At 50.4% G+C, this 23,444-nt stretch overlaps 1 protein-coding gene across 1 annotated transcript in view; it reads right to left on the reverse strand.

The window, feature by feature from the left end:
- ZBTB7C (zinc finger and BTB domain containing 7C) overlaps positions 1-22,902 on the reverse strand; it is a 335,725-nt gene extending 312,823 nt beyond the window's left edge. The window contains exon 1 of the mRNA XM_046024019.1: positions 22,781-22,902. The gene's annotated coding sequence lies outside the window, so the exon portion shown is untranslated. The remainder of the gene's footprint in view (positions 1-22,780) is intronic.
- Positions 22,903-23,444: the final 542 nt, after the last annotated feature.

Here is a 23,444-nt window from a genome sequence, read left to right on the forward strand (position 1 = left end):
ATGGAAGTGGAGCCAATGGGATGAAGTCAAAGAGACTTAGTTGAATCCAGATTTGGGAACTGCTACAAAGAGGAAGGTAAAGGGAAGAAGGATAGAAATAGGAAACAAGTCTTAGTAAGGATTAGCTTGGGCTAACCCCTGCCCCTGGATGAGCCCACCCACAGCCCCTGATATGGAGAACACATCTCCTCCATTGTCTCAGTCTGAAGAAGTAAGCGTGCTTGGCCAGCTCAGCCTACCCTGGTACCAGCCAGACCTTCCCCTGAGCTCCCCCACACCAGGAACTGGGGGACTGAACACACTATGCGGGGAGGCTTTACTGGGTGGGAATAAGACCACTGTCCCTGTTCCCTTTACACCCCCAGGAGAGACACGGATGGAAACTGAAGGGTGCGGTCAGGAAGCTGGGAAAGGGATTAAGAAAGATGTGGCTGAAGACTCAGTTGGATGGTAAGTCATGGTGCTGGATATAACCTCACCCCCCCAGCTGCCATATCAAATGGACCCACATCCTTCACTGAGTTGGGGTGCTTCATGATCAAGGATCCAAGGCTGGTTGCCGCAGATGCCACATTATATTTTGTAAGCATCTTACTCCAATCTACCACTTTCTGGTTTGCTGATCTCTTTGCAATTTGGAGTTCATATTCTTCTCTTCGGGTCTCAAGTATTTTTGTAGGCCTTTGAGACATTCCTACGCCCAGCAGCACCCCTATTCCTCTGCACCGTGTGGCCGTCAGGAAGCCCCCAGCAATGTCTGCGGAGCCTGATGGGGGTCGTGGATTAGAATGCCAACATGAGGAGCTACGGTCAGGGTCTCAGGGCCTGTCCTGGCCGCCTGGTTTTGCACAGCCCAGCAATGGTGGGTCCCGTCTTTGGGCACAGCCAGAAAGGATGGATGACCCCATCACCCCCATCATAATTCCAAATGCACACGCTTTTGTGAAGGGGGTAAAATACACCCTGCACGGTGATGGGCCCAGAAAACACTTACCCTTTGGAGTAGGAGGCAGAAGGGCAGAGACAGATGTACATAGAGAAGCAACTGAAGCATACAAAAAGTCCCTTTAACCTCTTCCAGCTAGCAGTTCAGAAACACACAGGAAACCCTGGATATTTGCAGAGTCGTGATTTGTGGTTTCCAACATGCACGGCGCTGCTCACTGCTCGCTCCCCGCTCCTCGCCAGCCCACACGGCTGTGCTGCAGGCAGCCTGTGGGGTAGACACCACGGCCCATGTGTCTCTACAGAGCCCCCTCAGAGTGGCCTTTCTGCCACCCTGATTCCATGACGGAGAGACTCTCTCATCCCCACCGCCCCTGCCAATCAGCCCCCACAGATGTACTCTTTTTAATCCCTTGCGGTTGAGTCGCAGATTCATGTGATGCCTGACCAGGGAGGCAGGGAGCTTAGAGACCTAGCCCCCTGTTTCTGAACTCCTTGCCCATTATTCCTGCCATCCCAGCCCCTGTCTGATGCAATCAGGAAGGGTGTCTCCTAAGCAGAGGCTGTTCCCTCCAGTTAACATACTGTCGCTGAACTCTGATGGAGAGGGCTCCTCTGTCCACCGTGCGGACAATCAGTCCTGGCGGGCTTGATCGAGCCCTGCCCCCGCCACCACCAGCAGCAAGAATCTTCTGGGCTGGACGCTGACAGGTGGAAAGAGGAGAGGGAGGGAAGAGCAGAGGACAGATGCTGAGAGTCCACAGGGGAAGACCATGTGCAACCTGACATCCAGGTAAACCTGGACCCCAAGCCCATCCCTCCCATCCACTGGACAAGTGTTTACCCTAGCTAGCACAGTGGAGGTGAACAGAGGCACGTGGACGCCTGCCAGAGGGAATGCGCTCTATGCTACAGAGGCTGGGTGTACCCACAGTCCCCATATTTTCCAAACCACAAATCAGAGCTGTTCTGGAAAACCCAGGTCATAGAAGAGCAGGAAATAGACAAAAGAACCTTGAGTGGAGGATGATGAAATAAGGCCTGGGTGTCGATGCACTGGGCTGCTGCAGTTGGTAACCCGATAAATCCAGGGCCCCACATCACCCAGTCTCGAGGAGGACCCTAGTCAAACATGCAGAGCCCGGCAACCCACAATAGCGGAAAGGAGATTCCAGTCTTGTCTTGCTTCGAATGTCACCAGACACCAAAGATAACCCACAGAAACATCTCCTCCTACCCCCCCCCACACACACATATACTCAAGTCTCCTATGCCTCTCTGTAGCCTCTCTTTGCCAAACCTTCTAAACCCTCCCAGATGCCCAGCATGTACCTCCTCCAGCCTCTCTCTCCTTTCTCAGCCCACAGGGCTGCGGGTGCAGTTAGTTCTGTGGGGTTGATCCAGGAAGACTTCTTGGAGTAGGAGGCATGTATGGTGAACTTTATGAGGTAAGCTGCGTTTGTTAGAGGAGGAGTAAGTAAAGAAGCTACTGGAGCAACATTCACATACAGTCCAGGCTGAAAGGCTATAATGAAACGCCCTGTTGCGTGCAGGGATGGCGAAGTAACTGGGGCCAAGTACGCAAGATGCGGAGAAGATGAGACTCAGGAGCTTGGTCAAGAGTGAACTGGGAGGACAGACAACTGTACCCATTGCATGTCTTCTGGTAGAAAGGTTAGGTACATAGTATTCCAGGAAGACTCACTGGTTAGGACAGAGAGGAGGGGGCCAGAATGAAATGTACTGCACCAAGTCACCAAGCCTGCCTTTCCATAGATGCTCAAAACCAATGCGCTTTCTTCCTAAGAGGCAGCTGTAATGGAGACAGCTGGCAAACCTGGTCCACTGAAATCCACAGCTGGCTCTCAGCACTGCTATATGGCCAGCTGCCTCCTCCACTCAATCTCTTGCCTGAACCTTGGGCCTGACCCTCTTGTCTCTGTGGGACAAGCAGGGAGACAGGCCAGGGAGGTAAGGGCAGCAGGCAGAGGCTACAGGCCTGGGCCCCTGCGTCTGAGATGCCAGCAAATGGGGTGACCTGGTCAGAAGGGGCAACCCAGTCGACAGCGTGCTATTATAAATGGCAGCATTTGACAAAGGGAGAGCGCAAGCACGGCTTGCACTCTGTACACTGGTCCCATCAGCTGCACAGTCCTGTTGCGTAAGACTGTCTCCTCCTTCCAGTTGAAATCCCAACCACGCTTCAAAACCCACCCCCGCCCCGGAGATACCCTCATCATCCCACCCTCCCAGCTGTCCCCGTCTGAACACCGATTATACCTGTTGGCACACACAATCAGATGTGCCAATTGTACGCCTGACTTTGATGCTGTGTTGTACCTTTTTCATCTTGTTTCAATGGACGTTCACATCTTCCCCCAATGAGGGATTATATTTCTCAAGGTCAAGTATCCTATCTTGTCCCAGACTTCCCCACGGCACCTAGGAGTACGTTGGGCACATAGAAAGAACAGAATAAACCATTGCTGATTTTTTTTAAAGGTTTATAAAATAGGGCAGTGTCTGTGTTGCTTTCTTTTCTGTACTGGGAAATTCATGAGAGAAGCTGGCTTTTGCAAACTGATTTGAAAATATCTTACGTAGATTGACATGTACTGATGCCATAGAAGCGGTGGCTGGAGGAACGGGATGTTTGGGCAACTTATTCCATTACTCATGGAAGTACTTGGTATGTCTGATCTAGAACAGGCAGAGATAAAGGATTGCTTGGAGGTGCCAGTGGGTACTTAAAACCATGTTCTCCCAGAGTCTAAGCCCTGCACTCTCTCTTCTTGTTTACAGGACTCGTTTGGCCTCCTCCTGCCTCCAGTCTTTATTTGGACCAAGCTGTACCTCAGTCCAGCCCTGTCTGAGTCATCACGCTTTCTAAATAATCACCCTGCAGGCTGGACTGATGTGCAGGCTGGAGGCTGGCAGGGGCAGGTTAACTCAGCATGCTACAAAAGTGCATTTTGTCATGTACTCAGAGAGTGATGCCCAGTGCCTTTTAATGGTTTCCCCATGGGCATGTGTACATGCACACACAAGCATGTGTGGGTGTGTGTGATGGGTCTGCCGAAGGACTTCACAAGTGCCTGAGGGCCCGGACCACCTTGGTAGATCAGGTCATACAAGAGCAAGGTAGGAACACTGGGACTCAGACAGATGAAAGTATGTAAACTCAAGCCCTGATTCTGGGGCTTCTAGCTGTGTGATCCAGAGTAAGGTCCTTGACTCCTGATGCTGGATTTCCTCACATCTAAAAGGTTATTGCAAAGATTAAAATATGTGTGAGCACTTAGCCCAGTGCCCGGCTTAGGGGAAAAAATCAATAAACAGAAGTGAGGGTCAAGATGCATCTGGGTCCTCCCCAGAGCGGGAATCACAGCCTCTCCTCCTTCCAGGCCACCCTAGGTCCCAACCCTGCTGGAGAGGCCTGCTGGAGTCAAGTTCAAGTGCAGTGAAGCTCTCTCCTAATGAGAATCGAAGAACTGGATCCACGCAGAAAGGGAGAGAGCTCAAATGAAAAGCAAGACACCATCCTCTTTAATGACTTTGCAGAGCCCAGTACAGGGCCTGACATACAGAAGGCCCTTGATGCAGATTTTTGGATGAATGATGAAATGAGTGAATTACCCATTTATAGAATTGCAGGTCTCTAATCTAGAGTCTCTTATCCACATGGGGGTAGCCCCACTCTTAATGAGCTGGAGTCAGAAGAGTTCCAACGGAAAAACATTTTTAGTGTATTTAAAGATCCCAACACGGACGTTACATGAAACTGTGGACTTCACAGGGAGGAGCAAGGACTGGACTGGGAGCCCTTATTAAAGAGAGTCCTCTGGGTTGTCCAGAGAGACCGGGGCTCTTTTCTGTTTTAATTCAAATCAATAATTATTTTTTTCTTTTCTTTTTTTAAAAAGATTTTATTTATTTATTTATTTGTTTGGCAGAGAGAGAAAGAGCACAATCAGGGGAAGAGACAGAGGGAGAAGCAGGCTCCCTGCCATCAAGGAACCTGATGCAGGGCTCAATCTCAACACCCTGGGATCACGACCTGAGCAGAAGGCAGAAGCCTAACCAACTGAGCCGCCCAAGTGCCCCAATAATTATTTTTTCTAACTACAAAAGTAACATAGGCTCATACCAGAAACACTGGAAAGCACAGATAGGCTAGAGCAAGAAAATGTTAATCTTCATGCAGTTTTAATATTCATTATTCCAGACTTTTCCTACACGTAGATACATTTTTATCAAAATGGCATCATACCAGAAAAGTGCCTTCTTTTGTGGAGTGATTTACTTTGGCCGTTCCCCCCCCCCCCAAAGTACTACAAACTCTCCACAGAATTTATTCTTCTTTGGTCTAGAAAAGCACTTCATTTTTTAATTAGTCCCCCCCCCCACACACACACAGAATAAAAGTAAGATACAGTCAAAAGAAGGCACACGGCAATGAAGAGTACTGAATAAAATGCAAAGTAAAAACCACCCCCTACCCACACCATCCCAGGCAGGTTCCCAGAGATAACCCTTAGAGGCCGATATTTTTAAAACTGCTGGTGGTTGCTAAAAACTTGTAATCACAGCGTGTCACTCACCTGCTTAAACTCTTCTAAGAGCTCCATATGCAGAATGGATTCCAAGCCGATCCCTGCGCCCAGGGCCTACGCTTTGGGACTTCCACTCTTCCGCTGGTAGAATAAGACCTGTACTCACCAGCTTCAAGGTCGGCTGGCCCTGGGCAGGCCGTGGCTATGCTGGCCATATGCCCATCCCCAAAGGGACAACCTTTTAATCCCTCTGGAGGCCAGAGAAAGGCGAGGCACGTAAGAATGGCAAGCACTGGCCTGCCCCTTGGGCTCCTTCTCTGTCCAGAGGCCTTTGCGGTGAACAAAGGAGACTTTCTGGGGCTGTTACATTCCCCTTCATGTGGTACAGGCTAAAAAGTGTGAGGACAAATGGACAAACGGCATGAGCAAGAAAACCATGAAGCTGGGCTGCAACAGACCCGGGCCCTCGGTCTCTCTCTGCAAATAACTCGTGGTACGGCGTCAAAGCTCTGCATTTCCACATCTTCATCTATAAATTGAAGCAAGTGGCCTGGCTCACCAAAATCCCCTCCAACGCTAGCGCTCAATTCCAGAAAACTCCGTGGTCCTCTGGGGGAGAACTGCCACAGCATCATGGCCGAACCTCGGAGTGGAGCCAGCCCCAGGAGGGAAGCTCTCTATCCGGGCCTGCCAGGCAGAGGCTCCGAGCTGGAATGGGCCTCAGTGGCACCTCTGGCTCTCCTCTATGCTCAAGAACTCCCGAAAACAGGTAATTTTCAACAACAAAAAAATGAGGCTCAGGAGTCTTAAATAACCTACTCAGCTTCCGGCTGCTGGCAAGAGGCAGAGTTAGAATCAGCTGGTCTGACTTGCAAGACCTCTGTTAGTCTCTGAGTTAGTTACTTTTTGCTCTGTTTTTTGAAGCACCCGTAGTAAGACTTCATTCAAAAAGCATGGAAATATTTTAGGCTTCACGTGTTACAATGCAAAGTGAAGTAGACTCTTGAACAACACAGTAGTTAGGGGTACCAACGCCCCAAGCAGTCAGAACCCCGCCTGTAGCTTTTCATTCCCCAAAAACTTCATTGTCCACTGTAGGCCAGAAGCCTTACCTATAATATAAACAGTTCATTAACACAGATTTTTTTTTATGTTTAGGTATTAAATACTGTATTTTGTAAAAATAACAATAAAGTAAGCTAGAAAAAAGTTAAGTAAATCATTTAAAAAATATCTTTACAATACTGTACTTTATTGAGAAAAATTTGGCATATAAGTAGACCTACACATTTCAAACCTGTGCTATTCAAGGGTCAGCTGTATAATATCCAATTCTTTGGGTTTTTGGTATGCAATTCAGCTACCTGTCTATTCTATAGGTTAATAAAAATTCTTTTATTAAATTGACCAAACAAGAGTAAATGAATTACCATATTCACAAAAACAATACAGAACCAATGCTCTGACTCCCATCTATTATCGATGGGTCATAGCCTAACATAACCCCCATTGAGAACCTGGGAGCTCGTCTGAATCTTCAGGAAGGCTCATAACGCTACAGTGCGCTGGGTCCGTCCCCAGAGTTTCTGGTTCAGGGTGTCTCAGAGGGGTAGGGCCTGATAATTTGCATTTCTCCCAAGTTCCCAGGATTTGCTGTTGTTGCTGGTCCAAGGACCTCATTTAGAGAATCACTCCTGTCTTCCTGCTCCTCTAGTTGCTACTGGCCCAAGCACTCAGTTGTCCCAGCTGTAACTGCCACTGTTTAATTGTCGCAACTTTGCTCCTGTGTTCCCAGTAGGCCATCTACCTACTTCTCCCCCTCTGGCTCTCAGCACAAGGGAGAGCTTGGCTTTCTGCCCCATTCGTTGGCTTTCTGCTCCATACCAGCTGGCAAAGGCTGAAAGAAAAGGCCTTCTAAGTAAGCATCCCAGCAGGGAGAACTCCCTATGATGAGCTCTTGGATCAGAAGGAAGGCTGTTCCCCTTTCAAAGCATAAGATCTTCCCTTTCCACCATACACTGGGTGTCTAATAAGTACTTATATCTACGTACAATTGGTTTCTTCACTAACCTTCTTTTTCCCCAAAGCTTTGAGTTCTTCAAGATGAAATGCTTTTTTTAATCCCAAAATATAGCTTTTTCAGAACTTTTCTCACACACACACACACACCCCCCAACAGAATGCAACCAGGATTTTAAATAGTGGTTTCTGCCCAGAAGTCCAAGGGTGAGCTATGGCTGTGTTTCTCTGTTTGGCCTAATTTCTTGTTTGGAGTTGTCAGGTATAATCAAAGGATTGCTGCTTTTGGAATGAAGGTCTCGGTTAGGGGGTTCTTCACTTGATCTCTACTCCCTTCAGGGAAGTTGATGAGAACTGCTTGAAAATCAGACTGGGAGAGCACGGTGGCCTTACTGAGAGTGCCTTCAAGTAGCAAAAGACAGCTGTGGGGCTGGGCTCGGGAGTTGCTACACCAGACTCCTGGGAGGAGACACGTGGGCCTTTAGTGACCTCCATGCTCCCTTTCTGCCCACTTCCCCTGTGCCTGCATGAGGCCATCCTGGCTGAGCAGCAGTGAGAGGGCCCTGACATTGGCCTACAAAGGGCAGGCAGCTGGGATCTAGTCCCAGTCCTCGGCCCCAGCACTGAACAATGTGTGTCCCTGGGCCACTTGCTTGAGCTCCACGGGCAATATTTGGTTGTGTTTGTAGGGCAAGGGGCCTGGATGACCTCAGAAATGCACTTCAGCACAGTCTGCTAGTGAGAACAGGAAATGCTTTTGGCCAAATGTGCTAATGGATATGCTTTTGTTGTGACAATACCTTAGTCTTTGTGAATTGTGCATGACCAGGGAGGAACTGTTGTCTGAGAGCTGAAGAGCCCCACCTGTGAGGGCAGGACCCTGTGGAATGGGAGGCCCTCCCTAGAGTCTGTCTCCCACTGGCCCATGGGCCTGCCCTGACCACCTACCTCCTGCCCACAGGGCTCCCTTCTGCACAGAAGGTGGACTGAGAAAACACACCTGGCAGGCTGCATGGGACAAAAAGAATCCTTTCCCATTTCTTCTCCCTCCCACGTCTCTGCCTCACGGCCACCCTCCCTTCCTGACATACGCATATTAATTTAATACATATGTTATTAAAAAATTAATCACTGAATTGTAAACCTAAAACAAACTGAATTCTATGGCATGGAAATTATACCTCAATAAACCAGTTAAAAATGTTCTTTAAAAATAATTTTTTTAGGGGCGGCTGGGTGCTCAATCTGTTAGGTGTCTGACCCTTGATTTTAACTCAGATCCCGATCTCAGGGTCATGAGTTCAGACCCTGCATCGGGCTCCACGCTGGGTGTGGCGCCTACTTAAAAACAATAATAATAATAGTAATTTTTTAATGTAAGGGTTTTATTTGATTCTTTTGCAATTAAGCTCTGACTTAAAACTAAAGAACACTGGTAAGGACATCTTTGAGATGATCACATATATACAGACGCATACACACAGGACTAAAGCCAATGCTCCTAAGTAAAAATCACCACAAATGGCAGAAGCAGAGAGGTAGCAAAGTGATCGTAAGCATCCCGAGGTCAGCAACTAGGAACCCTGGAGTCAACAGATGGCTGCCACTTGGGCAGCTGAAAATTATTTTCCTTTGCCTTCAAAAGTGGGGACCCTCCCCGATACCCAGAAGGGCATACGGTTCCCAATCTTCAGAGCACTCTTTGCAGCATTTACTTCCCAATAGAATACCAAATGAGCAAAGCAGACCACACAATGAAAAGGCCACTGGAACCCCTTCCCAGCCCTGGTAGGGTCCAGGGGCCAGCAGCCCCCAGGCTCACCATGTAACCGTAGATTTGGACAGCATTCCCCTGCCCCCACCACATTTGAAGACTTTTGTGGTTCTGCTCTTTAATACTCCCTATACTTAAATGGGGTAGAAGACACTTCAAGTCAGCATCCTTTTTTTTTTTTTTTCCTGAACTTCAAAAAGAAAATCTCCCATCGGACCATTTTTTAAAATTCAGGAGACTTATACCTGGAAGACCTTGAAAAGGTCTAAATTTCTTTTCTTCCTGCTGCTCTATTTCATTGGGTCAAATCAAGCGCTGCCAATGGCAAGTTCCCCAACGATTGATTAGAGGGTGGGGTGTGGGTGGCTGGATTTTCTCCCAATGTTAGTTTGAAAGAGCAATTTGGGATGAACTCTCCGCTCGTCAGGGAGCTCAGCTCCACCTGGGGCATGGTGGATGACTAAAGGTGGGGGGGGGTGGGGTGAGCGTGGGAAGCAAGGGACCCAAACCAGGAAAAGGTCAGATGCAGCGGCTTCATTTATTTTGACAAATCTTTCCTTTGTAATCATCTGTAATAAGACCCCAGGACATTGTGCCAGTGTATGATGTATTTTGGGAAGGTAATGAAGTCAGGAGGATAGGCAGCATAACTCAGCTCCCAGCAGTAAATCTTTGCTTAGAAGTAGGGTAAAGTCAGAGGTAGGTGTGTGTGTGTGTGTGTGTGTGTGTGTGTGTGTGTGTGTACACGCACATGCATTCATGTGTGTAAAAATTATAGGGCTGGTACATTAGCAAGGGCAAAAATTAGCCAAGTTCTACTACTACATTGAGATTTAGAACATCAGAATACAGTGACTACATTTTTCTGGAGAGATCTTTACAGCTATTTGAAATTATGAACCCATAATATGCAAATGCACAGGGCTAAGAAATACACATTCTTGGCAGAGACCGAAGATGTTATAACGTGTGCTGTAAACGGCAAGGCGTATGTGTATAAAATCCGTGTGCACATACTAACTGGTCGATTATCCCCTCTAAAACCACACATAAATTCTCCTGACAGGAATTGGAATTTCGCACGCATCCCAAGAATGAACAGACTCTTAATGTGCTGTGCTGTGTATGGATAGAGTATAAAAAAACAATAGAATGGGTCACTAGGCTAAGAGAGCTTGCTGATTTTCAAGCGTGACCACAAAGGAACTTGAAGCTACACTTTCCTTTTGAACATGATATTATTCATAGTAGTTGGTAATATTTATTAAGTTCTGGGCTTGGTGACAGCCACTATACTGGGTGTTTACCACCTATGATCCCATTTAAGGGGGGAAGGAGAGAGAGAGGGGAGGGGAGTAGGGGCGTATGTGTGAGAGTGTGTGTGTGTGTGTGTGTGTGTGTGTGTGTGTGTGTCCTATTCAAAGGCTTTACCCCTCTGTCAAAATGGATACTTTCCCAGGGAGCATAACAATTTGCAAGGAGAAAATATTAGTTTGTCCATAAGGCTGACAAGAAGAACAAGGTGACCCAGGTATCCCAGTGGCCAAGCCGAGTCCTAGTACAAAGATGTGTCCTTTTGTGATGAGACCGACTCCTTCAGACCTGGAGCCAAAATTGAGACAAGAGCCATTCCTGAGCAAAGAGCGGAAAACTAGGGAACTGCAGTCCGATTCTGAGAAGAGGTAACAAATTCCCCAAATAGAATGTTGCTGAGTCAGGTCTGTGCAAATGCAGGGTCTTGAAAATTGTAAGGAAAGAAAAGAAAAGCCTTTAGTTAAACAATGGCTTTTAATGACTTCTGCAAATAGGTGCCGCTCAGCAAGGTGGCTCAGTCTGGTGCATCAGAATCTATCATGAGAAATTTCTGGCAAAGCCACGAAGACAGAACATAGACTGATTTAGTTTTCTATAATGTAAGCAGAAATATTTTTGTATCAAATAATTTACTTTTACAACCTTTCTTTCTACCTCCATCCACCCCCCTCGAAAGCAGTTTAGGAAAATATCCAGGGCTCCAGGGAGATCCTCACTGACAGTGACTGGGATTTTGACCCTCCCCCGCCCCCCTGCCCACCAACCTGGGCACTGTCATCTGGGCCACCCAGCTTGTGCACACGATTTCCGAGATCTTGGGAGCCTGCTGAAATCCAAGTTAGGATATGATTTCCAAAATGGACACAGGCATATCTAATATCAGAAGTTACCCCGAAAGGCATTTCCTTTCCTGGGGGAGCTTTCTGTATTTTGCAAAGTTGAAGCAAGGAGCCTGCAATGGACATCAGTTCATCCAGTGAGCTTTGAATCTACTAATACTTCATTAAGGCACAGACTCCTAACTGTCAGAAAAATAACAGGCAGGCTTTTTTGTTGTTGTTCAAGTGGTTTGTATTTATGTGTAAATTAGTACTAGGACAGAGAAACCTTGAGATTACAAAGATAGATATAAATCCACTAGGAGAAGCTTATGCAAACTTGGGTTTTTGTAATGGGGTCCTTGAATCTCTCCAGCACATCTCACGACCTAACCATGACACAGGATTCACCAGCCTGCAAACCCTTTCTTCTGTTCCTGTCCATGTATCACCCCAACAATACTTATTGTTTGGCCCACATCACACAGAGAAATAAGTATAACAAAAGAGGAATTCTCATCCTTGACCATGAATGACAAGGTCGTGAGCAAGTGGTTCTCAAAGAAGTTGAGATATGGAATCATCCATCTGCAGAATTCTAAAACACAGAGAGAGGCACACCCCTGGGATTCTAGTGACCAGATATTCCTATGTGCTGGTAGTTGCATTTTTACAACAGTGATTTAAGTAGCTCCAAAAACAGTTTGCTAAAATGCCATAGGAAAGAGACATTGGTCAATGAATAAAAATCATCCCAGCTTGGTTCTAACCTGAAATACATATTTTTAATAGTTGGCACAATGTGGATTATTTCTTCCTAAATTCTTACCGTTTAATGCAAAAATCAGCAATATGACATTGTCTGTGATATACCAGAATTGCGAAAAACAAAAATAAAAATGAAGTAAACTGAACAGAGGGGATAAACAGCTTGACAGTTAAGATTTGCTGCACTCAATTCTCCAAGCCTGACCCCCTTATCCAAATGTATTTCCTCCCACTGTCTGCATGGGCCTTCCTGCTGCGGAGCTATTTCTTCAATGAGCATGACACAGGTCATGTTGGTACTACCACCATTCCTTTGCACAGGTTGTTCCTCCCTCCCTGAATAATCTCCAGCAAACTCAGTGTCCATTTAAGTGCAGTGGAAAGAATATGGGCTCTGGAATCTGAACAGATGGGCAGTGACTGAGAGAGGCAGCTGAAAGAAAGCAAGAACATGGTACCACAAGCTGTGGTCAGGAAACCTGGCTGCTCACATACAGCCAGGCAGCCCAGAGCCCCCTCCCTGGCACTCTGTACCCTCACCCCCAAGTCAGAGAGCCCAGTGCTCCCTCTGCGACTTCTGTGTTCCTTCGTCAAGGCTGCCCCCAGGACTGCGTTAACTGTCCTCTTCTCCAATCAAAGTCACCCCCAAATGCACCCCCCAGTTCTGGCCCAAATGCGAAGGCCATCCTGCGTGCCCTTTCCTCTTTGCCCCATCTACCCTACCAACTGCCTGGCCCAGAGCCCAGCGCCCAGCACCTAGTGGGAACTCCAGAAACACCAGCTTTATAAGTGAATGAGGACTGTATGTCATTTTCCAGAAAGTTCAATGCAAAAATTATTTATCCTACTCTTCACCCTTAAACAAGTAAGGAACTTCATTCTTTCAAGCATCTCGCAAATGATAAATCAGCAAACTTAGAATGCTATCAATTTGTATGTAGTCAGAAAATTCAAGGATTGCTTTCATAAAAAAAAAAAAAAAAGAATCATCAGGTAAAAACCAAGAGTATTCGATTAGCAAAACACTGGAAACGACCAAAATATCTATTTCTAAGGGGCTGGTTAACCAAGCCAAGGAATACCCATACAATGGAATCTACGTAATTGAAACAGACGAGCAAAAAAGAATAAAGATGTTCTTTATACGCAGATAGTCAGATGTCCCCCAGATTTAGTGCTGTTGGAAAATGTAAAGGAAAATATAGTGTATACGGTATGCTTCCACTTGTGTAAAAAATTTCAGGACTACAGACACACACGTATATGTACATTTACACGTGTGCACTATTTCCCTGTGTATTCACACCATATCTTTATGCTGCAGAAGCCAGTGACTATGGTTGCTTCAAACTAAGGGAAACAAGAGATGAGGAGAGAGAAAGATGTGTCATTTTGAATACCCTTTTGTACCTTTTGAATGTTAAGCCATGTAAGTATTGACCTATTTGAAAAAATTAAATTAAAAATTCAAAGCAAACAATGTGTGGAAAAGTAATAAAAAAATCTAGTTTAGGAAAACATAAAAGAGAAATCCTCATTTTAAAAAAATGGTTCGAGGCTGCCTGTTGAGTCATCTGTAAACTGTGAAGGAGACGAAATCTGGGGAGGCACCCTTGCATGGCAGAAAGGAGGCTGTGGCGGCTGTGGCCATCTCAGCTGCCTTCCAGGGTGACCTGAGAGTGCTGGGGCCTCTCTGACCCTCAGTCTCCTCTTCTTTGAACTCAAGTGTTTGGACCAACTCTTAGAGCAGGCCGGCCTTTCCCCCTGGGGGAGTAGGAGGTCGTCAGGTAGATACACTTAGTTACTTGGTAACAATCTAATTTAAAAAGAAGAGACCCTGCTTTAAAAGGAGAGAGAGAGTGCCCCACCCACCCCATAGGAGTCTGTGGCAGGGAGATAAAAACCTCAAATCCCTCCTCACCAGAGTGCAATAAAACCAATGCGTCTCACTTCAGGAGCTTAAAATACATTTGCAGACACACCCTTCCCTCCAAACACACCTGCTGCCTCTTTCCTCCCACTTCCCACATCCTCTCTGGACAGGCCGAGTGCCCATTTATGACAGAGCTGAAATATTTCCTTTTTTGATCTAATATTTCCTGCGGGCCCCTCCCCATCTTTATGGCTGCCATTCACAGCCATCTGGGATGACCTGGGAACAAGAAGACGCTTCAGATCTTAAAGACAATGGAAACGTGTCGCTTTTTAAAAATAATAGTTCATGCCCAGTCACCTCTATCCCAAAACATACTTTTAGATAAAGGCGACTTAATGGTGGTGACTGGATATTTGCATTGCTAGAGAGGCTTACGTGTCTCTCTAAAGTGTCCAGACAGAACTTTCTATGAGATACTTGGTAAACGTGGGGTCTGGGCATCCTCTCTGTGGTCCTCACTTTCTCTCCAAGCCCCACCGCTACCCTCTTCCAACTTAGGAAGTGGCTAAATTTGTTCTCCTTGTTTTTCCCTTAGGAATTAGAGCATGAGGAGTGCCCAGATGGCTCAATGGGTTAAGTGTCTGCCTTCGGCTCAGGTCATGATCCCAGGGTCCTGGGATCGAGGCCCGCATCGGGCTCCCTGCTCAGTGGGGAAGCCTGCTTCTCCCTCTCCCACTCCCTCTGTTTATGTTCCCTTTCTTGCTGTGTCTCTAACAAATATATAAATAAAATATTTTTTAAAAGGGGGGTGGGAATTAGAATACGAGAGTCAGAATGGGTCTTAGAGGTAATGCTGGCTCATTTTGCAAATGGGGAAACAGAGGCCCATGAAGGTGGGACGCTTCCCTCCACACAACACATCCACGGCTGGGCCAGGACAAAAGCCAGGCCTCGCAAGCCTTTGCTTCCTCCCTAATGTACTTGCTTTCGTGCATTCCTGCCCACAGGTCCAGCTGCCTTCCCTGCAGGGTGGGTTCCCCCCACCCCTCCACCGCCTCCCACCAGGTAACACCAGCCTCCCCAGACCAAGGGCTGACCCAGATGACCCCGGGGGACAGCCAAGCACCTGAAATGTGGCACCTGCAGACATGGTGAGATTTGGGTATAGTGGGTTAAATTAAAGGCATTTCCTTTTTCCTTTGTACTTCTGTTTCCTTTTACTTTTTTTAAATGTGGCTACCGGGTAACTTAAAATTACATAGATGACTCGCACTGTATTTTTACCAGCCCGCACTGCCCCCGGTCATATGCTCCTACCCATTTAGCTCCCAACCGGCAGAACTGACCTGCCCCGGGTGCCATTCTCTGTGCCCTGGAAGGTCTCTGTTCTAAAGACCCAGCCACGCCCAGGAGTTAAGGAGTAAATAATGTGCCCCCACCAGGGACATCGAAGACGAGCTCTAAAGCCTTGGGGTGATTTCTGCAACTGTTTCTCCCCTTCCCTCGATGGGGATGGAGGGAGGGGTTCTGGCACCCCTCGGGTGACTCTGGTTCTCCCTCCACGAGCAGTGGCTTCCCCACAGCTGTCTTTCCTGTAGACTGGATTTTTATCCCCTGAAATATGGTGGTAGCTTGTGGGGGAGGAGGAGGAGGAAGAATGCAGTCTTGGATTTGGGGCCCCCAATCTTCACTCTTCCCTCCTCTCCCTCAGGGAAGGAGCAGAGTTCACAGAGCGCATGGAGACCGCGTCTTTCGTGCCTCAGTCCTTGCTGGGAGTCGTGCTGAGGGCTTTGGGTGTACCACATCCCCTCGTTTTCCCACCCACTTCATGAAGTTGGCGCTCCCTGTTTTCTCGATGAGGAAACTCAAGCTTTGAGAGGCTCGGCAACATGCCCAAGGGGACCACAGGAAAGCGGCCAAGCCAGGGGATTCAGGTCTCGTCGGTTCCAAAACCCACGCTCTTCACTGTCACTCAACTTCTTGAGGCCTCGGTTTCTTCATCTGCAGTCTGGCCATGATACTAGCCCGGAGACAGGGTGGAGCCCTGTGACTCAAGGACCCATCCTCCCCTGGAACTAGGTTCTGGGCCCCTGAGGGGCCTCCAGCTCCCGCCGTTGCCTGCCAGAGCTACACGCCTCATCCTGGGCTGACAAACCTACCCTTGTTCTCTCAACTCTGAGGCTCCACACAGCCCACTCTCCTGCCTGGGTGCCCTCTACATCTTGTCTCCAGGGAATTAAACCCCGGCCCCCAGCCCCTTATATTAAGACGCCATCTAAGCATCGCCTCCTCCAAAAACCCTCCAAGACGAGGCAGTCAGAGAACTGCTTCTCATGCTGTCCTTTCCCGCTTCCCGGGCTGTGACTGTCTTCCCTGCCCCTCTCACCCCCAGGGCCCTGCGCTCCCTCCCCAGCCAAACCCACTCCCAAAAGAAGCCTTGACGTGGACAGGCCTGAGTCTCTCCTCCCACAGGAAGGATTCTGCATTTCCTTCATTCAGCAGAATATTTCCTGAGCACCCGCGAGCAGCGGCCATTCTCCGAGGCCCTGGAAACATGGCGGGGATGGCTCCTGAGGGAGCAAAGGTTGTCTCCAAACAGCCGTGCCCCAAACACACGAAGCCAATGATCTGGGTTCATATTTCTCAAGAGTCTCCTGCTGTTCTTATTTTGAGGTCAAGGAATGATCCATTAATGGGCTCTGAGTTCGGTTTTTGGCAGGCATGTAATGGTCAAAGTATGATCCGTGACTTTTAGGAAGGCTCCACGTCTATATTAAAATACGTTCCTAGAGACCGCGATGGCCTTGGGAAATGTGACAGAATGCTCAGTAAGGAGATAGCCTGCAATCTCGAGCTGGTGGCTCTTCACGTGGTGACGGAGGGAGGCCAAGAGTGAGCGGCACCGTCCCCAACACACCCACCACATGCTGGAGGGGCCCACTGCTCTCCCAACTTGAGCTGCATTCGGTAAAGCTCGCTGAAATCTTCCCGGCCAGTGGAACATAGATTTTCTTCTAAATATCAGTGATTCACCATGGGAATGGTTGACACTCCCAAGAGAAGAAGCCCTTATGTTTATTAAGGGATGGCACGGGTTCACAAAATTTCAGAAAACGACGTGCAGGGCTATGTGCGTGCATGCCCATGCATGTGTGTGTGTGTGTGTGTGTGTGTGTGTGTGTGTGTTGGTGGGAACAGAAAAAAAGACTGGACGGAAACGCACCAACATCAGGGTGTTGTCACAGTTTGGGGGCTTAATTTTACACATTTCTCTATTTTCCAAATCTTCTATCATGACTCTCATTGCTTTTATAATCAGAAAAGCAGTAAACTGAATGCTAATGGTTTTTTAATTTCCTCAAGGATCTGTTTTTACAGGCACCATTTCAGTGGGGTTTGGAAAGCAGCAGGGTGTGAAACACAAATGAAATCCCCCATTCCTGCAGGGCTGAGTGTACCCCTTGGCCCTGAAGAGAAGCCCTCCCAGCATTCACGCTGGCAGCCAGCTGTCCACAGCTGTTCCAAGGAGGCAGCAAATGAATGGAGCTGGTGGAAAAACACAACATTCCTGACTCTCCAAGGATGGCATTATGCTTGGAGCTCTCGCTCACCAAAGAAGTAAATAAACAGAGAGAGAGGTGGCAGCCAAGCAAGCGAGAGGAACTTCAGTCCTGGAGGTGGGTCAGCTGCCAGGGCTCCTGACTCCTAACATAGCAACAGCAAAAAGAACCCCCCCCACCCCGCCCAAGCCAACCAGCCCCATGAAGTCGGGCTAACACCGGCTGACCGGGGCCCTCCCCAGCTGTGCCTCGCGAATGCCATCCTCCCTTCCCGCCACCATAGAGCCTCAAGGACACATTTTCTCTCTGGCTCCAGGCCGAAGAGTTCCTGAGGGCAGGGCCCCTGGCCGGTTCGTCTCTGCAGACCGCCAGCGTATTCACTGGCATACCCACTCACTGTCCATTCCCTCTGGCACTGCTCCATGCCGGGCGCCGTTCTGGGGCTGAGGACACGACGGGGAACAAAACAGACAAGGTCCCTGCCCTCCTGGAGCTCACAGTCTAGTTTGTCCTAGTGACAAACAAGAGGAGAATCAAGATTCTATCCTGGATGGAGGTGGGCGCTGTGAAGACTGTAACACAGGGTGCTGTCTCGGCTGGGACCTGAACGGCGGGTGTGGGGGCCAGCTGGGGGAGGATGGGAGGGAAGGGCATGCCAGATAAAAAGAACGGCCCAGGAGAGCAAGGTGTGTTCAAGGAACAAAGAGGTCCCAGCAGGGAGGGGAGGGAGTCTGAGAGGCAGGCAGGGACCCGACCCCAGAGAGCCCCCAGAAGGCCCACGGGAGGGTAAGCAAAGGCATGGCCCAGGTCCCTCATGAAGGAGACTCCCTCTGCACACTCTGGGAGGCTAGACTGCACCACCGCAGCTCGCAGAGAAGGACTCCACGGCTGTCTCTGGCTTCCAGCATCTCTGGCAATGGGGAGCAGCCAATCAGCTTGGCCCTGGGGCTCTCAAAATGCCTAGGGAATGCTGTCTCTTCTCACTTACACTGATTCTGCCTCCTCAAGCTCCTGATACCAAGAAACACCGCCGATGACAAGAAAGAAGCAAACCTGCCCACTGTCTACCCACCCACGAGTGCCCCCCAGCCCTTGCTCAGCAAACATCTGCCATGCCCAGGGCTGGTGCTGCGGGCCGATGAGCAACACACAAGCCCCGCCCTCAGGAGCCCCCACACGCCACGCCTGCACCAGGCTCACCAGGCACCACCCTCGGCTGGGAGCTGCCCAAGCACCCACCTCTCCCCCTACGGCCTCCGGCTTGTCTTCTCTCCTTGGCAGAACCTCCCGCAAGCCCCTGGAACGGTTCTGATGGGAGGCTTAGTTCACTGCACGGGTGCCTTGCCTACTTCCTCCACCGCCCACCCTCATTCTTCCATCCACTGGCCCAGGGAGAAAATATGCCCAGTTGCACAGATGAGGTTGTAACCGATGGAATGGCAGATACTATTTCTCTGAAGACAAAAGAGGACTCGGGTGTTGGTTGAAGAGTGCAAAGGTGAGGGGGGCCATCAGGGACTGGTCCAGTCAGGGGTGGGCAAGGCGGGGGAAAGAGCTTCACGTGCATGTCCCACACCTCTCCAGCCGGCACCTCACAGCAACATTGCAGCTTATCGTCAGAGGGAACAGCATCTGGCAGGTCACTTTCAGAATCTCCACTCATGTAAAAATGAGTTACCGTCATTCAGAACAGCCAAGTTCCCCCACTTTTGCAGATTCTTTAGTTCTGCTCTGTGAGATTTCTAGGGTGCAAATGGAGGGCCTTGCCCAAGAAAAAGTGCACACACATGGGCTCTGTCTTAAAACTCCCAGAGCAGCCAAAGTTCTAAGAAGCTCTGCAGGACCCCTCCACACGGGTCAGGGTTTACACCAATACCCGCCAGACAGTTGGGTGGTGGTTTCCTTCCAGCAGGACACAGCCATCCTGGGGCAAAGTCACCACTGAGGATGGTTCCAGACCCTTGAGTCTCTTCTTCCCAGGAGGGGAGGAGGGGTTATAAATAGCCTGGACTCCTTCAGCCCTACACAGGCACAGATCCCACACCCCCGTCCCAGGCTCAGCCAGCTGGTCCCTCCTCCCCCAAGTTCCCACAGCCTGCTATAAGAGGGAGGAAACTGCTCACCCACTGTGGGGGTGGGGAACTAAATCCTTCAGGCCCCCATCAGAGCAAGTGGCCTCTCATGAATTCTAACTGTAACCCCCACACCTCTGCGCCCTTCTGTAATGGCGGTCCTGGAGAGGGGCCGGGGGCAATATGATTAGAGGACCTCTTACCCCCCCCAGTCACCCCCAGAAGCCCTGAGTTGAATGCCCAGGGTATGCTAAGGCACTGAATGAAGTGTAGGAATAACCCTCTCGCCTGTCTCTGCCTCAGTTTCCCCATCTGTAAGATGGACACAGAGCTGAACTCTATACCACTTGGGGATGGCCATGACATTAGCATGCGATGACAGTGAAAAGGCGCTGTCACAATGTTAGCCCTGGACCGTCATGATGATGTCAGATCTTGGTTTCTTCTACAGGGGCCCCCAGCACAACTGTGGGGACACCGATTCTTATCTGTTCGTGAGAGCAGAATTCTATTTGGCCGCATTGCATTAGCCTTGAATTCTGGATACTGCATACCCTTGAAAGCAATAAAACTTACAAAATATTCTCTCTTACAAGTGACTTCTGACTAATACAGATTGACATACACCGCACTCAGACCGATTTTGAGTGAATACAGTTCCACCGGACTGTACGTGACGGCATATACTGAAGGAGCATTGCCCTAAAATATTTTGGTTTGAGGCAGGAGGTAGCTCTCAACAGTCATCCTGTTTCCCATTCAAACCCTTCCCATCCATACCCACTGGTAAGAAACACAGGGCTAAAATCTAAGTGGCCAACTCCCAGTTCTTTTTAATTAAGACACTTTGTTTGCTCAATAAAATACAGCGTAAAAAACATTTACTGAAAACCTACTCATTGATGTCTAATAGCTGTGTCAAATACTCACAACAACATTTATTCCAACACCCCCAGATAATTGCTCATCTTTCTCATTTGGTATCCACAACAGCACAACATTTGTGTCCAAGTGTAATTGATCCAGAATTGGGCTCCCTTTCAAAAATATCTGTAAAACCTAATTACCAGGAAAACAGAGTTCTGGCATCCTACAGAAAGAGGGTGCTTCACAATGAGACAAGCTGCAAACTCATCTTGGCCAATCAAGCTGCATTATGTTACAAAAGGAGTTTGAGGAATTTGGGGTGAGAAGGGAGCAGGAAAAGTTGGAAAAGAGTCAGACTGGAATCTTCAGGGATAGTCCTGATTTTTTTTTCCTAAGCCAAGGACAGAGAACAGGAAATATACCACATTAGCTGGCAAGCATGGCTATAGAAAGTACCAGATAATGAGAACCTAATGGGCTTGGGGTGTGGGGTGGTATTTCTGATCTCAGGCCCTCCGAGGCCTTGCTGAGGGAATTCTCTCCACCCTGGTCTGGGAGGCTGATGTCATTTCTCATCTCCTGGGGTTTCTAACCATGGTGGCAGGTCACTTTCCCTTGGGCCTAAGTCGGGTCATCTGTAAAATGAGAGTCCCTCATATCTCTAGGACATCTTTCTGCTCAAAATCCCCGTGACCTTTTTTTTTTTTTTTCCTTTTTAAAGCAAAGGGCACCTTTTCTGCTCAGGTGCTCTGTGGGGTAGGGGGAGTAGGGAGTGGGTGCCGGAGCGGTGGGAATGAAGGACTCAGTGTTTCCAACCAACTCACGCAGTTCTGTGTACATCTGCACCAGCTGGGTATCAGACCCACTCCGGGGATAATGATTCCTTTCAGCCCAGGATGGACCTACCGGGGTGGTTCTAACCTCGCGGCCCTAGATTCGACAACTGGCCAATAAGGAACCGGGCCAAACCACTGGCCTTCTTGGAGCCTCTCTCCCAGAACTGACTACATCACAGCACACGTTCCTCTTCAGAGGGGGGTTCCCTTCCCACCTTCATCTTCTTTCCGTCCGTCCCGCAGACCCCAGAAATCCCAACCCCAGCCTTGCAAAGGGCCCGGTGAAGCTCCCGGAGTAGGGAGCACACCAGCGTCTCGGGACTCCCGCTGTCCCTGGACCCTCCTAGCCTAGATGTGGGTAGCAGCTTCTACAGCTGGTTTCAAAGGAAGCAAGAGTTGTTGCCGCTTTGCTTTTCTTTGGCTCCTCCTAGTTCTCCTCCTAATGAAATCAGACAAGCAGCCGGAATAACAAAGCAGCACAGCGGCCAGAGACAATTCGATTTCAAAGGAGCAAGAGATGCGCACGCCCCGGAGCGAAGACTCGCGCGGTTCCTAAGAAGAGACCCTGCGCTGCCCCGGGTGAGCGACAAGTACCGGGCTGGCCTCAGTTTAACTTCCCCAAGGCACGCAGGAACCGTGTGCGTGAGCCCATTTCCCGCAGCTTCTCAGTGGCCAGCCGCGTGAATCCGGAAGGTCCAGCAAGGGCGCCACCTCGGGCAGGGACCGCACGAAGCCCGCGAGCCGCGTCTCGAGATGCGGGATCCCAAGCTCTCCATCCCCTTTCTAATCTTAGAGATAAGACAGTGTGAGATGCGGGTGCCAAAGTCTCGGGAAACCGTCACTCTCCAAAACGCTCCCGCGCCTTCCCGGCAGAAGTGCGGTAAAACTTTTGGCAGAAACCACCTGTGGCTACCGGCAGGCCCGCCCTGTCCCGGCCCTGAGGCGCCGCCGAGCCCGGGCCCGCACGCACCCGCAGAAGTTCCCCTCCAGCCCCGCGCGCCACTTCGCTCCGGGCCGCGGTGCCAGCCAGGAGGCGCGGCGCCCGCTCGCTGGCTCGCTCTCCTCTGGCTCTCCCCTCCTCCCTCTCCTCCTCCCGCCTCCTCCCGTTGCATGGCTGCCGCACGGAGCCCCTGAATAGCCACCGCAGCCCCCCGCCTCCTGCCCGCCGCGCTGGGGGCGCCCCTGCCCCCGCCGGCGCCCCGGGGCGCGCGGACCGCCGGCCTCCTAGCAACAGCCCCGAGACCGCTTTCCAGCGTCTGCGATGCGGAGCCACCCTCCCGGAGCCCCGCGACCCCCTGACCCGCCTCGGCAGCCGAGGTGCGGGGAAGACCGTGACCCTCGCAGCCGGTGCCCAAGCGCGCCGCGCGAAGCCACTCACCTCTGCGCGCCGCCAGCCCCGCGCGCCTCCCGCACTTGGCGCCGGCCGCGGTCCTCGCGTCCTCCTCCTCCGCCGCCGCCACCGCCGCCGCCGCCGCTGCGGTCCGACCGTGCCTGTGCGCCCGAGCAGCGCGGGCCGCGCGCTGTCAGAGTCTCGTGGCGGGGCTGCGCCGGCGGGTGTGGAGCCGAGCGGCGGCGGCGGCGGCGGGCGCGCGGGCAGCTCCTCCCTCCCCGCGCCGCGCCTCCGCCCTCCTCGCGCCCCGCCTCCCGCGCAGCGGCTGTCAGCCCCGCGCCCCGCGCCCGGCGCCCGCGCGGCCCGCGCCACCGGCTCGGGGGGCGCACGGGGTTAAAGGGCCCGGATGTCTATGGTCGCCTCTCCGCGCGCCCGCCCCCTGCTCGGCGCCCCCTCCCCGCCTGCACACTTGCACTTGCTGCGCCCCGACCTCCTCTCCGGCTCGCGGAATTTCTATTTTGACAGTTACTGTGGCGGTGGGTGGCGCGGCGGGGGGTGCCCAGGACCCGCGGAGGCGGCGGGCGGCTGGCAGGACCCGGCGCGGGGGCGGAGTGGGGGGGGGGGCCGGGCAGAGCCTCCATCCGCTCGGGGCTTTTTTCTTTCTTTCCTTTTTTCTCTTTGCCTCCTCCAGGATTTAAAGGGACAGCCCCGG

This window comes from Meles meles, chromosome 12 (genome assembly GCF_922984935.1).
Source record: "Meles meles chromosome 12, mMelMel3.1 paternal haplotype, whole genome shotgun sequence".
In the NCBI taxonomy this organism is placed as follows: Eukaryota; Metazoa; Chordata; class Mammalia; order Carnivora; family Mustelidae; genus Meles; species Meles meles.